The sequence below is a fragment of the Lutra lutra genome, chromosome 1 (assembly GCF_902655055.1).
Source record: "Lutra lutra chromosome 1, mLutLut1.2, whole genome shotgun sequence".
NCBI lineage: Eukaryota > Metazoa > Chordata > Mammalia > Carnivora > Mustelidae > Lutra > Lutra lutra.
In genome coordinates this window covers 176,023,258-176,037,507 of record NC_062278.1, presented here as the reverse complement: position 1 = coordinate 176,037,507, position 14,250 = coordinate 176,023,258, and the positions used below count along the sequence as shown (strand labels likewise).

The following is a 14,250-nucleotide window of genomic DNA, read 5'->3' as shown; positions in this document are numbered from 1 at the left end:
CTATCCTAGCAGTGTCCCGTCTAGTGGTAGAGATGGACACCGAGCCAAATCCTACACCAGTGTTAACTGTAATTGCATGAGTTGTAAAGAGGCAAAAGGCCAGAACTGATAAGGGTGAGACGAAGTGGGAGAGCCCCGCACCTAGCCTGGGAGTTCAGGGACAGCCTTTCTGAGGAAGTGATGCTTGAACCGAGACCTGAAGGGTGAGCATCAATTAGCCAGGCAAGGAGTGGGTGGTGGGGATGTGGGTGGGGAAGCTTCAGATTTTCGAGAAACAAGGAAATGGCCAGTGCGGCTGGAGCCCAGAACACAAAGGGAAGAGTGACGTGATATGGAGCTGGTAAGGGAAAAGAGCCAGGGCTGGCCTACTTTCCTCTTACTTTGTATGGCTCCTGTTTCGTTTTGCTATGTCCAGTTCCTAGAGGGGAGAAGGCAGGCCCGCCCTTCCTGTTGTGGGGCCACAGGTCTGTAGGCCAGCAGAGTCCTCTCCTGGGTCTGGCTGAGGCCTCCTCCTCATGCATCATGGTGCCCAGTGGCTGTCCAGCCCCTCGGTTCCCTTCCCACCATGGTGGGCTGGTGTGGCTTTCTCCTATTTGTTTAACGGCCCCCAGGCACTGACACCAATGCCTTCCTTGCATTGGTTTAAGGTGGTTTAAGGAGCCTTGCTACTAGGCTGATCTGGTTTCCTCTTGTGAACGGTATTGCTGCCTGTGATTTTGTGTCCCATATAGAAACCAAGTCTCCATTTCCTACCCCAGCTCCAGTACCTGGTTCCTTTCCTCTGTATCATCCTTACAAGACCTTCCCTGTCAGTGCATACAACTCGGGTGATCTGTGCCTGCTTAACATCAAGCACTCCTGGGGAGAAAGGGGGAAAACCTAGAGAGTCCTACTCTTGAGCAGCTCACGGACCCCACTAGGCACTATGCTAAGCACCTTACCTATGATCTCATCTCATGCCCAGAACAACCCGTGTGATAGAGACTATCACTAGTGCCCATTTTATAGATGAGGAAACTGATCCAAAGGGAAATAATACAAATGGCCCAAAGTCACACTTATCAGTGGAGGGGCTGGGATTTGAACGTGCATAAACCCAAGGCCCAGATTCTTAACCAATACCCTCTATCGTCTCTACTCATCTCTCTGCCTCTCTCTGAATTTCTAGAAGTGTCCTCACGCTGTTATTCTTCAATAGCTGGGGCCTTGTCTTGTGGGTAGAATCCTGTCATACACCCCCATGTTTTCCTGTGGCTACAGCTCACCTTCCTGTTCTCGCATGCCCTATTGTGTCTCATAGGGCCTCTCTGTCCGTGTCATGTGTTGGCCCAGTTTCCTGCTGTCACTATGTGTTTCCCCAGTACTGTGTGCTCTTTGGAGCTGGAGTTTCACCAACTGCCTGAGGTTAAGCCTCAAAAGGACAGGATTGTTCTTTTCTGAAGCTAATGCCATTTCTTCTGTTGCTACCCCTTGGATTCCCAGCTGGGTGGTAGAGTACAGATAGGCATTGCAGTGACCACCCCCCAATATGTCTGAGAGACCTGAAGTTCTCCTAAGAGCTGCAAATTTAAGGAAGTGCTCCTCAAAGGGGATAGTACCATCCTCGGGGAATGTTTCCTTGTGAGGGCACTTTTGGTTTTTGTAGGTATTGCAGGGGTATGGAGGTGGAGATGGGGAAGTTCTCATGTCCTACTGGTTTGGGGCGCCACTTCGAGGCAGGCCTGTTAGGCAAGAGTTGTCCTGTGTCCCCTGAGGATCTGAAATGTCGCACTGAGGTACACCTGGGGAACTCAGTCTGTTAAGCATTGGTCTTTGACTCAGGTCATGAGCCCAGGGTCCTGGGATTGAGATGAGCCCTGAGCCCTGGGTCAGGCTTCCCGCTCAGTGGGGAGTTTGCTTCTCCCTCTCCCTGTGCCCCTCCACCCCACGTGTGCACGCTCTCTCTCTCTCAAATGAATAATAAACTCTTAAAAGAAAAAAAGAAAGAAAGAAAGAAATATCCCACCATACATTTACAACAGGTGAGAACTTTTTTTCATTACCTTACCATAGATCCTCACCCTTTTTCTCCCATATAAACATAAGTACTGGTATCATTTTAATAGCCACCAAGCTTCCCAGAATACTACTGCATAAATGAACGCAAGCCTCTACCATTTTACTAAGAGTTGTCTGCCATTTTGGAAAATGACGTCATTAATGGCAGTACCATGCTTGGGATCTGAATCATTAGTGCCACACAATCGCATCAGGCTTTACTTATGGCTGAATCATGTGCGGAAATTTTATGTATGCTTCTTAGCCCTTATTTGGAATAGCACATACAAAGCAAATGGTCAACAACTTCTGTTGTGCATTAGTCTCACTCTTATCAAATCTTGATGTATTCATTAAAAGTAGGGGCAAACACCTGACTTCTCCTGTCTTCTTGAATCATCTGAGCACTTTCATATTGAAATGCATATTGTATTGTAAATCCTATCTTTTGTTTCTTCCTCACAGGACATTTAGAGCCATGTACTGATGTTAGAAATGTTTTGTAGATATTGTACTCTCTATGAATCAGTTCAGTATAGTAAAGACAAGTAAAGCCAACAAAAATGTTTTAAGTAAAGAGGTTGTGATAGAACTAAAACTCCATTTTAAGGAAATGAGAATGACTTTTTTTTTTTCTGCCAGAATTTATATACCAGATAAATGAGAGTCTCATCCAAGCCTTTTTGGTGACCAAAGACTTATATTATTGGCTATTTTTTCTCCAAAGGCTTTCGGTATTCTCTTGGAACAATCTTCAGAGGCAGGCATGATTTTATTTGTCCCGCCCCTCTGAGAGAATTTTCTATGGTTTTGCTTGTTGAAAAAGATTTTGTTTTTTGAAAAGAGCCAACAGTTTTCAGAACAAATTGTTGAGACCAAGGTCAGTGATCAAGCTGACTGGTGATATTCTTGGGCACAGACTGTGAGGTTTGGGGGCAGGAATTGTGTTTCATCCATCTCTGAACTTCCACAGCACTTGGTACGTGTATACAGCGGATGCTCAGTAGGGGGTTGAAACAGATTTTGTCAAATATGTGATGTAAGCTTGGGGTAAGAGAATTGAATCAATGCTTCTGTATTGTACTGAATTTTAAATGATATAGAAGTGTGTAATATAACAAAGTGAAACCTCCTCTGGGTGTCAGTGAAAACATTCTAAAGATGGTATGGCATGAGCACAGTCCAGTAGGAGTGAACACTGGCTGTGACCAGTGGGTAAGCCCACTTTGGTGCATTCCAGTTGAATATTAGCCCTGCTCCTTCCTCTTCCTGCCCTTGGAAATCCCACTTCCCAGAGGTAACTATTAGGACTAATGGCGGGTTTTGAAAGTTCTCATCTCCTTGCAGCAAACGCTACTAACAATTGAGTGAACCTCCCTCCAGACTTAAAATATATCCGTGGAAGGGATATGTGTGTGTGATGGGGCTATGTTCATGGAAAGTGAGAGATATTTTCACATATGCTTTTAATTTGAAGAAAATTGGATTTATCAATGCTGTTATAAAATGTGCTCTTTTCTTTTTTTTAATTTTACAAAAGATTTTATTTATTTATTTATTTGTCAGAGAGAGACAGAGAGAGACAGAGAGCACAAGCGGGCAGAGAGGCAGGCAGAGGGAGAAGCAGGCTCCCCACCGAGCAGGGAGCCCGATGCAGGGCTCGATTCCAGGACCCTGGGATTGTGACCCGAGCCGAAGGCAGTGGCCGAACCGACTGAGCCACCCAGGCACCCCAAATGTGCTCTTTTCCATTTCTGTATCACAGCTCATTTCAAACCATGTCATGGTCAGGTGTTTGAATAGCTTTGTTCTGAAGGAAATTCAGAGCAAGAATGCCAAAGGGGTTTTGAAGATAGGAAGACAAGAGGGCAACTTCAATGGAAAACTTGCTTTCATATATTTGAGTTCTTATGGATGCATTTTTTCTTCTCTTTTGGAACTGGAACTTAGGAGTTGGTTTGATTTGAGTTCAAATTCCAGTGGTGATGAAGAGCTTATGGTAGTGTAGTGTGGGAGACCAACTTAGGAGTTGGTTTGATTTGAGTTCAAATTCCAGTGGTGAAGAAGAGCTTATGGTAGTGTAGTGTGGGAGACCAACACCAAACTAGGAAACAAGTAAGGAAACAGCATCCGTGTCTTTTACAATTGGGGTACATGTTCTGAAGGATAGAAATAGTGTGATGGCTTAGGGAGTGGAAGGAGAAGTCCACTTTAGATAAAGTCATCAGGGAAGGCCTCTCTGTGCTGATAAACCCTGAGTCAAGACCAGAGATCACGCAAAGGCCATGAAGTAGGAATGGGCTGGGGGTACTTGAGGAGCCCCATGAGGAACAACAGATCGGTGACCACAGAGGAGAGTTCTAGGAGGTGAAATCAGACAGGCAAGCAGGGACCACACCTTATAGGGTCTTGTAGGCCTACAACAATTCCAGGAGTTTGAGTTTCATTCTGAAGGGAGTGACTTGGGACACCTGGGTAGGCTCAGGTCATAATTCCAGGGTCCTAGGATCGAGTCCCACATCCAAGCTCCTTCCTCAACGGGGAGCCTGCTTCTCCTTCTGCCTGCCGCTCCCCCTTGCTTGTGCTTTCTCTCTCTGTCTGACAAGTAAATCAATAAAATCTTTAAAAAGAAAAGAAATTCTAAGAATTTCCTTTAAATAAATAAATAATAAATGGAGTGACTTGTTCTAATCTGATTTTAGAGAATGACAAAGGTCAAAGCACAGAGACCAGTTAAAAGCCATTGCAACCGCCCAGGCGAAAGAGGGTGACAGCTTGGATGAGGGAGGTGCTGTGGAGATGGAGAGAAGTAAATGGACTTGAGATGTCTTTCACCAAGATTGCTGACAGAGTGATGTGGCGTGCGTGCGTGCGTGTGTGTGCGTGCATGCCTGTGAGAAAGGGATCACGGAAGGGCCAACGCCTAGGGTTTGGGCCTGAATAACTGTGTGGGTGATGGTGTTATTTATAGAAATAGGGAAGTAGGCGAAGAACAAGTTTTGGGAGGCAGAAGGGTCAAGGAAATGAGAATTTCTTTTCAGTCAAATTCATTTTGAAATGTCTCTTTGAGGCTTGAGTGTGGTATCAAGTTGACAGATAAATACAGAGAGGTTCTGGGATGGGTCTGTCTGGAGGTGTACATTTCAGAATTATCCACATGCGGATATATTTAAAACCAAGGGAGTTGACATTCAAAGGTAGCTCTCTGTATTTTCCAGTTTGTAAACATCTTTATGGCCAAGTTTCTAAGTGATAAGAAAAAGAATGTAAAGAGAGGGGGCAGGGAGGGGAGAAAGAGAAAGCATGCACAATTCCAATGGTGTCTATAAACTATGTCTTGCCACAAAGTAAGTGTATGGTCACACACGTGTGTGTGCGCACACACATACACACACACACCACAGCTGCAAACTGCAACCTGCATACACAAGTCATGTGGAAGATACACTCACTCTCAGTCCCGACCCCAAACAGACCCTGCCTCCTCCTCAGCTCTTGCTAAGTCCTGGACAGGCAACTTTCACCACATTTCCATCACTTATCCATGCCTGAAAGGCAAAGACATGGGGGCTCCTCTGCCTTGGATGGATCCGACTCTAGAAACTCCTGGTCTCCCGGCTGGTCAGAGAGCGGGACTGGGATCAGCATCTGGGCAAGGCTCATAGGCTGCCACGGAAGAGGATTCAAGAGTCTCCACTGCTTCAGGCAGCCAAGGAAAATGACCTGTGCTTCCTGAAGAAACTTCTACTGGAATGAACCCGCAACTTGATACAGGAGGAGCCCTGGGGGAGATGGCACTGCGCACAGCAGTCCTCTGGGACAGTCTCAGGGGAGCCACAGTGCTGACCAAGGCTGCCCGGGAGCTGGTCAAGGAGCCCACCATGGGTAAGGTGTCTGTAGGTCGGACTGCTGGGCACACAGCCATTGTGAACCAGAATGTGCCCTCGGCGTGAGCCCTGGTTGCCCACAGAGCAGCATCTCTGCAAGAGCTACAGACACCGCTTTCCACCACAGCCCCTGCAAGCTTATCTACTTTGGGGAGCACCCTTTGTCCTCGGCAGTCCGTGTGGACAGCAAGGAGATTGTGAGGCTGCTCATGGAACACAGAGCCAGCATGTGGGCCCAGGACTCCCTGGAAAACACCATCTTGCTCATCCTCATCCTCCACCCTGACCAAACCTTTGCCTGCCAGATGTACACCCTGCTGCTGTCCTCCGATGGTGCAGCGACCACCCGCAGTCCTGGACTGCATGCATGCCCAATCACCAGGGTCTCACCCCCTGCAAGCAGGCTGGAGTAGAGGGCAACACTGCAAGGTTCTGGCACCTGATGCAGAAAACAAAGCACATCTGGTGGAATTATGGGCCACTGACCTCCACTCTCTGTGACCTCACAGAGGTCGACTCCTGGGGAGAGAGCTCCTGTCTCCCCAAGAAGCAGGAAGCTCACCAGATCCCGGAAGAGACCCCAGTGAAACAGCTAGTGAGCTTCAAGTGGAAGAAATATGGGCAGTGGCACCTCTATGTTCCGAGTGCCTTGTACCCACTCTGTATGATCTGCTATGTCTATCGCCCCTCAAGTTCCATATTGGTAATGGCACAGGTTCCTGAGGTAACACCAATTTCCAACAGAAATCACCAGGAGGCCTATGTGACTTGCCAGGATAAAATCTCTCTGGTGAGGGATTTGGTGACTGTCCTTGAATTGTGGTCATCCTGCTCCTAGAGATCCTGGGCATCTTCAGTGTTGGTGTCTCTTGCTATTTGGGACAGTCCCTCTGGGGGCTGTTCCACGTCATTGTCATCACCTATGCCTGCATGTGCTGGTGAACATGAGGATGGGGCTGTCTAACATGAAGGGAGAGATGGAGCCCATGTCTGTTGCCCTGGTGCTAGGCTGGTGCAGTGTACATGCTTTGCTGGAGAATTCCAGACGCTCTTCCGTTCACCGTCATGATCCAGAAAGATGATTTTTGGTTTATTTTGCTTTTTCTTTTCTCTTATCTCTTAAGTAATCTCTACACCCAGATGGGGCTTGGACTCATAACTCAGAGGTCAAGAGTTGCATGTTTTTACAGACTGAACAGCCAGGCACTCCTTAAAGATGATATTTGGAGACCTTAAGCCTTTCTGCCAGCTGGTGGCCTTGTTATTCTGGATTTGCCTCAGCATTTATGTCCTTTTCCAGACACAGGACCCAGCCAAGCTGTGACAATTCCAACGCTGCTCCTTTCAGCTTTTCCCACCATCATTAATGGGCCTGCCAACTATGAAGTGAACTTGCCCTTCATGTTTGGCATCATCTACTTTGTCTTTGCCATCATCACTGCACTGCTTATGCTCCACCTGTTTATTGCCATGAAGGATGACACACACGGGCAGGTGGCCCATGAATGGGCAAGCTCTGGAAGACCCAGGTATGGCCACCATGGTGATGTTGGAGATAAAGATTCTGCGCTTCCTGTGGTCTTGCTCTGGGATTTGTGGCTGCCAATATGGGCTGCAGGACTACTGATTCCTATAAAACAAGAACCACCATGATCAGAATCCTTTGTGGGTGCTTCTCTATGTGGAAGGTTTCAAGAACTCAGATAAGGAGCATGAACGAGAGCAACTTTCTGAGAAATAGTCCTGTTTCTGAGATTGAAAGTGGGATCCCAGCCAGAGCCTCCATGGGCCTCACAACCCATGCCTGTCCTGGATCACATCTCACAGCAAGAGCAATTACCAGGGCTGGGAGATCCTTTGTCACAACAACCTGGGACAGGTGAATCTCAGACTGGATCTTGGCAAGGGGGATGGAGAGGAAAAGATCATTGATAATGAGGACCCCTGTTACTGTGGACCTGACAAACAGGGAGCCCTGGGTGGGAGGAGCATTAAATTTCATGCCTATTAATCATGGGAGGCAGTAGACAGAATAATTCTTTTTTTTTTTTAAGATTTTATTTTTTTGAGAAAGAGATCGTGCACACAAGTGGGGCGAGGAGCAAGAGAGGGAGAAGCAGACTCCCTGCTGAAAAGGGAGCCCAATGCAAGGCTCGATCCCAGGATCCTGGGCTCATGACCTGAGCTGAAGGAAGATGCTTAACTGAGCCACCCAGGGGTCTCCAGAATAATTCTTAAAGGCCATGTGTCACTGTTCACATCAGCATTTCTGGAGATGTGCGATGGACATCTGTGGTTCCACATATCTTCTGAGTTCCCGAAAGTCCACATCTTGGGAAAAGAAAGTATCTTTGCAAGCAAAGTTGGACTTGGCCATCAAAGGTGTGAGGTAGGGATGCTAGCCTAATGTCTACCCCATCTTTCTTTCTGCCTCATGCAGGCACTAGAAAGTAGGAGGCCTTCCTGGTTCAACAGAGCTTAATGTGGGCAGAGCCAGACATGGCACTGAGGTTGTAGCCCTTCCTTTTTTTCTATACTCCTAGAGGATTTTCTCCCCACCTAGCAACCAAATGCCACCTAGAAAACTGCAAGAAGAAAGAAAGATTCTTTGGGATGCCTGGGTGGCTCATTCAGTTAAGTGTTTGTCTTCAGCTCAGGTCATGATCTCAGGCTCCTGGAATCAAGTCCTGCATTGGGCTCCTTGCTCAGCGGGGAATCTGCTTCTCCCTTTCTCTCTCTGTTCACATGCTCGCTCGCCCTCTCTCTTGAGTAAATAAATAAAATCTTAAAAAAGAAAGGTTCTTTGCCCTTTCATTCATTCATTCTTTCTTTATAAGATTTTATTTATTTACTCAAGAAAGAGAGATAGTCAAAGAGAGCACAGTCTCGGGGAGAAGGAAAAGCAGTCTCCCTACTGAGCTTGGAGCCAATGCAGGGCTCCATCCCAGGACCCTGAAATCATGACCTGAGCTGAAGGCAGATGCTTAACTGACTGAGCCACCCAGGAGTCCCACCCTTGTTTTATTTTATTTTTTAATTTTATTGTGGGTAGATACACATAATATAAAATTTACCATTTTGGACATTTCTAGGTATACGACTCAGTGGCATTAAGTACATTCACATGGTACTACTCATGTACAAGTCTTTTCCACCTTTCCAAACTGAAACTCTCGTACCCATTAAACATTAACTCTTCACTATTCCTTCCCCACAACCCCTGATAACTTTTTATGAATTTGACTACTCTAGGTACCGCCTGTAAATGGAATCATATAATATTAATCCTCTTGTATCTGGTTTATTTCATTTAATATGTTTTCAAGATTTATCCATATGGTAGCAGGTATCAGAATTTTATTCCTTTTAAAGGCCAAATAATGTCTCTTTCTTTCTTTCTTTCTTTGAGAGAGAGAGAGAGAGAGAGAGGGAGAGCGTGTGCATACACATACCCATACCCACACATGACAGGGGGAGGGGCAGAGGGAGAGGGAGAGAGAGAATCTCAAGGAGACTCCTCTCTCAGTTCAGAGTCCAATGTGTGGCTCCATCTCACGACCCTGAGATCATGACCTGAGTCGAAATTGAGTTGGATGCTCAACCGACTGAACCACCCAGTGCCCCCAAATCATATTTCATTGTATGAATGTATCATATTTTATTTATCCATTCATCCATTGATTGACACTTGGGTTGTTTCTACTTTTTGGCTATTGTGATATCACTGTTAACCTTGGTGTACAATGGTCTCTCCGAGTCCCTGCCTTCAATTACTTCATGTATATCCCTCCATGTTCAATCTGGATCTTATGGCAATTCTTGTTTAATTTTTTTGAGGAACTGCCACACTGTTTTCCACAGTGGCTGTGCTATTTTACATTTCCTCGAACAGGGCACAAGGGTTCCAGTTTCTTCACTTCCTTACCAACACTTGTTATTATTCTGCTTTGGTGTTTTTCTTTTCTTCTTTTTCTCTTTCTCTCCTTCTTTCTATAGCTATCCTAATCAGTATGAATAGGTACCTCATTGTGGTTTTGATTTATATTTCCCCAAAGACTAATGACAATGAACATCTTTTCATATGCTTATTGGCCATTTGTTTATCTGTTTTGGGGGAAATATCTATACAAGTCCTCTGTCGAAACAAGTTCTGGGCTTTTGCTAGCAGTGCCTTGAGATGGTCCAAGTTATGAGACATAGGACATGCACACCACCTGCTGGCCATTTCTTAGAATTTCCCAGCACACCCTTTAGGGCAAAAAAAAGTTTTTAGTTCCAGGAATTACCAAAGAAACCAGGGTCAATGTCGCCGCAGATCATTGATGCCGAGGGTGTGTTCTGATAGTGGGAAGAACTTGGACTTGGAGCAGAGAAAGCCGGATTTGAATCTTGCCTTTGATTAAGCAAAGGGCAGGTCTCTTTGCCTCTAAATCCTAGAGCAGTGTGTCCAGTAAAAGAACAAGTCACTCCACACCCAGGTCTTCATGATGATGAAAGTGTTCTAGATCTGTGCTATGCAATGGGGTAACCACTAGCCTCATATGGCTGTTGAGCACTTGAAATGTGGCTATTGTAAATAAAGAACCGACTTTTAAAACTTAATTACAATATGGGGCACCTGGGTGGCTCAGTGAGTGGTTAGGTGTCCCGCTCTTGATTTTGGCCCAAGTCATGATCTCAGGGTTGAGAGATCAAGCTCTACATCAGGCTCCATGCTGCATAGGGGAGTTTGCTTGAGTTTCTTTAATTACTTTAAATGTAAGTTTCAATAACTGTCCGTGGCTACTGACTACCATATTGGACAAAGGAATTCTAAAGACTCAGTTTCTTCATCTGTACAATGGGGATGGGAATAGCTTCAGGGGCGGGGAGCGGTTTATGCAAGCAAAATGAGATAATCCGGGACAACATCTAACACAGTGCATGCTTGTAATAGGCAGCTATAATGTGTGTTTGGATAAACACCCAGTGGAATCAGTAGAACATTCCACCAGCACCTCTCCACCCCTCACTAAATTTTTCATTAATCTCCTGCTGTGAATTCAAAAGGAAAAACAGGGAATATTCATTAGTACCACAGGTCTGTCTCTCTTAAAAAACATTCTGTATGAAATGAATCAGTAAATGTGGTGTTTTGTATTTTTCCCCCCTTTCTCCGAGACGGGAGACTGTATCAGCTTATGGTAAGAAAGCCATCCCAGTCAATGAATAATCAGAGGCAAAGCCAAGCAGATGATAAATCTTGGCCTCCATCCTGTGAAGCCACCCACTAAGCAACGTTGAATAAATCTGTTAAGCTTAGCATATTTTTCAGGGTAATTGGTTGCAGTTTTCACAGACTCTTTGATTTTTAACCTTATCTTGGGCCTATTCCAAGCTAATGAAACAGAGAATGAAGTAAGTTCTGATTTTGGCTTAAGTTTCAGGGAGGGGACCAAAGCATTAGCCTTGACAAGGCTGGGAGCAAAAAAGATGTTTGTTCATGCTTCTCTCCCCTGAGTGCGGGCAACATCTAGGCTTCTGGTTTTTTGTTTGTTTTTTTTCCCCCCCCAAGATGATTCCCTTCTCCTTGGAGAAGGCTACAGGTGACTTAGAGAGAACATCACAAAATACTATGTAATTAAGCTGATTATAGCTCTGTGGATGCAAGATGCTAGCAATTATTTAAATCATGGGGTTTGGAGGCCGTGAGGACAAACAACAGGTATTCTCTAGAAACGGTTGACTGTGTAGGCACAGGGTCAGGAAATCTAGGTTCAAGTTCCAGCTGCTCCATTTGCCCACTGTGTGACCTTGAGCAGGTACTCAAGATCTCTGAGTTCCTGTCTTCTTGCCAATAAGACAGATAGAGTACTACCCCCGTCAGCCGATGGCTATGAGGGGAAATAAGATTGTGCCTGTGAAATACCAGCACAGTACCTGGGGTGTCATGAGGACTCAGAACTCCTCCCTTCTTCAGTGGGACATAGCGGGGCTTTTTAGAGAAGAAAATCCATGACGTGGCTTTTTTGTGTTCCCGGCTGTTGGGGGTTGTGTCATACGCCCCTCCTCCCAAATGTGTGTGTTGAAGTCATAATCCCCAGTACCTCAGCACGTGACTACATCTGGAGATGGAGTTGTTCAAGAGGTAATTAAGGGAAAATAAGATCACGAGGGTGGGCCCGAATCCAGTGACTGCTGTCTTTTTTTTTTTTTTAAGGATTTTATTTATTTATTAGATATTTACTTATTTAAATGAGAGAGAAAGAGAGAAAGCATGAGCAGGGGTATCGGCAGGCAGAGGGAGAAGCAGGCTCCCCACTGAGCAGGGAGCCCGATGCGGGGCTTCTTCCCAGGACCCTGAGATCATGACCCGAGCCGAAGGCAGACACTTAACGGACTGAGCCACCCAGGTGCCCTTGGTGTCCTTCTAAAATGAGGAACTTTGGACACACATAAACAGACATAGAGGAAAGACCATGTGAAGACAGAAGACAGAAGAAGACAGCAATTTGCAAACTCAGGAGGTAGGCCTCAGAAGAAACTAACCCTCCTGATACTTTGATTTCAGACTCCTAGCCTGCAGAACTGTGAGAAAATACACTTCTGTGGTTGAAGTCCCCTGCTCTGTGATACTTTGCAGGAGCCTCAGCAAACCCATATTCCCACTCTGCCTGGGCCTCGGTTATTGATTTTTTTTTTTTTTTTTAAGATTTTACTTATTTAGGTGGGGTGGGCAGAGAGAGCGGGGTAGGGAAAGAATCCCCACGTGGTCCCCTGACCCTGAGAATGACCTGAGCTGAAATCAAGAGTTGGACACATAACCAACTGAGCCACCGAGGCGCCCCCTCAGTTATTGATTTTTTGTGTGTGTGTGCCGATTGTGTTCCAGGCTCTGAGGACACAAAGATGAATGACACAAAGTCCCTACACTCATGGAGCATATATCCTAGTGTAGTGTAGTGCACAAATAAGATAATTCCCATCAGGAATTCCCATCAGGCCCCAGAGTAGCACGGAGCTCGCAGGGCTGAGAGAAGAGAACGGAGACATGCACTGAAGTGGGTTCATGACGTAGAAAGGATATAGCATAAAGTGGGAGAACAAGCAGAGTGGATCCAGGTCAGCACCTACGAGTTTTGTGTGACTAATTTATGGAAAGCCAGCCCTAGAACTCAGACCTCCTGACTTCCTGGCCACTGTTGTCATCATAACCCCATCACGATTCTTACTGAGTGGATCCACAAGCGTGGTGGGCTCTGTGAGGCACCACTCAGAGCTTCCTTCAGGAAAGAAGGGTTCTTCCCCCAGGAGTTGGGAATGAGGCTGGAAGACAGGCTTCTGTCATCACCCCACATCGGGGACTGCATTAACTGAGGAAAACAGCCTTGCCTTGTCATGCTTCCTTCCTAGGTCGTGCTTCCTCCTGGAGTGGCTGCAACTCGGGACAATTCAGAAGGACCAGTGCATCTTCAAGAGCTGCCTGTGACCTTTGTTGAGACCACCTTGCAGGTCAGTGCTCCTTCTGTCCACTCCTACATCTGTCCCTCCCTTTCACAAGGGTTGTCTCCACAAGCACTATCTAACAAACACCCTGCTGCTGATCTCCGTCTCAAAATCTGCCCCCCGAGAGTGCCTCCTGTGACAGTGGCCCTACCGAAAATCAAGCATGGATGAACTAGCCCGTGTAGAAGGTCTTCAAGGCTGCCAAAGTGGAGGATGGATGTGCATCGGGCAACGGAGCCTCGACGAGAGGTGGAAAATGACTTTGGGAGGGGACCGTGACTCTACTTGGAGTGCTCGTCATACTTGCACAGTCCCTTCTGAGGGGTCCCTCAGGCTTGGGCTACCGCCCTGCATCTGTGGCTCCAGGTGACTGGACCAGCGACAGGGGCCTGACTCAAAGGCAGCCTCCATAGGTCGGCCAGCAGTGGACAACACGGTCTTCTGCAAGCGCTCTAACAGATGGCATCTGTCTCCCTCTCCAGACTCTTCCTGCAATGGGACCTTCTCCACCTTCCCTTTCCAGTCACGCCGGCTTCCTGCAGCTTCTCCTTCCCTAAGACATTTCCCGTGCTATTTCCTCTCCCTGAAGCAGGCTACATTCCTACACCAGCACCCCCCGCCCCCATGCCTCTACCCTGCTTTTCCAGCAGATGACTAGGCATCCCTTTTATCTCCTAAAAGTCCCTTCATTTAGGAACCAATCCCTTAACACTCTCTAACTTGATACTCTGGGTAGCTTCCTTCATGATGCTAGTCCTGTAAATCAGGTTTAACAAATGCTCTTACACCTAGACTCCGGGATGGGTGTCTGTGCGCTGCACTAGGCTATTAGTAACGTGTG

The 14,250-nt window shown here is 46.5% G+C and overlaps 1 pseudogene; it reads left to right on the top strand.

Moving 5' to 3' along the window:
- Positions 1–242: 242 nt before the first annotated feature.
- LOC125104430 (transient receptor potential cation channel subfamily V member 5-like) lies at positions 243–13,779 on the top strand (annotated as a pseudogene).
- Positions 13,780–14,250: the final 471 nt, after the last annotated feature.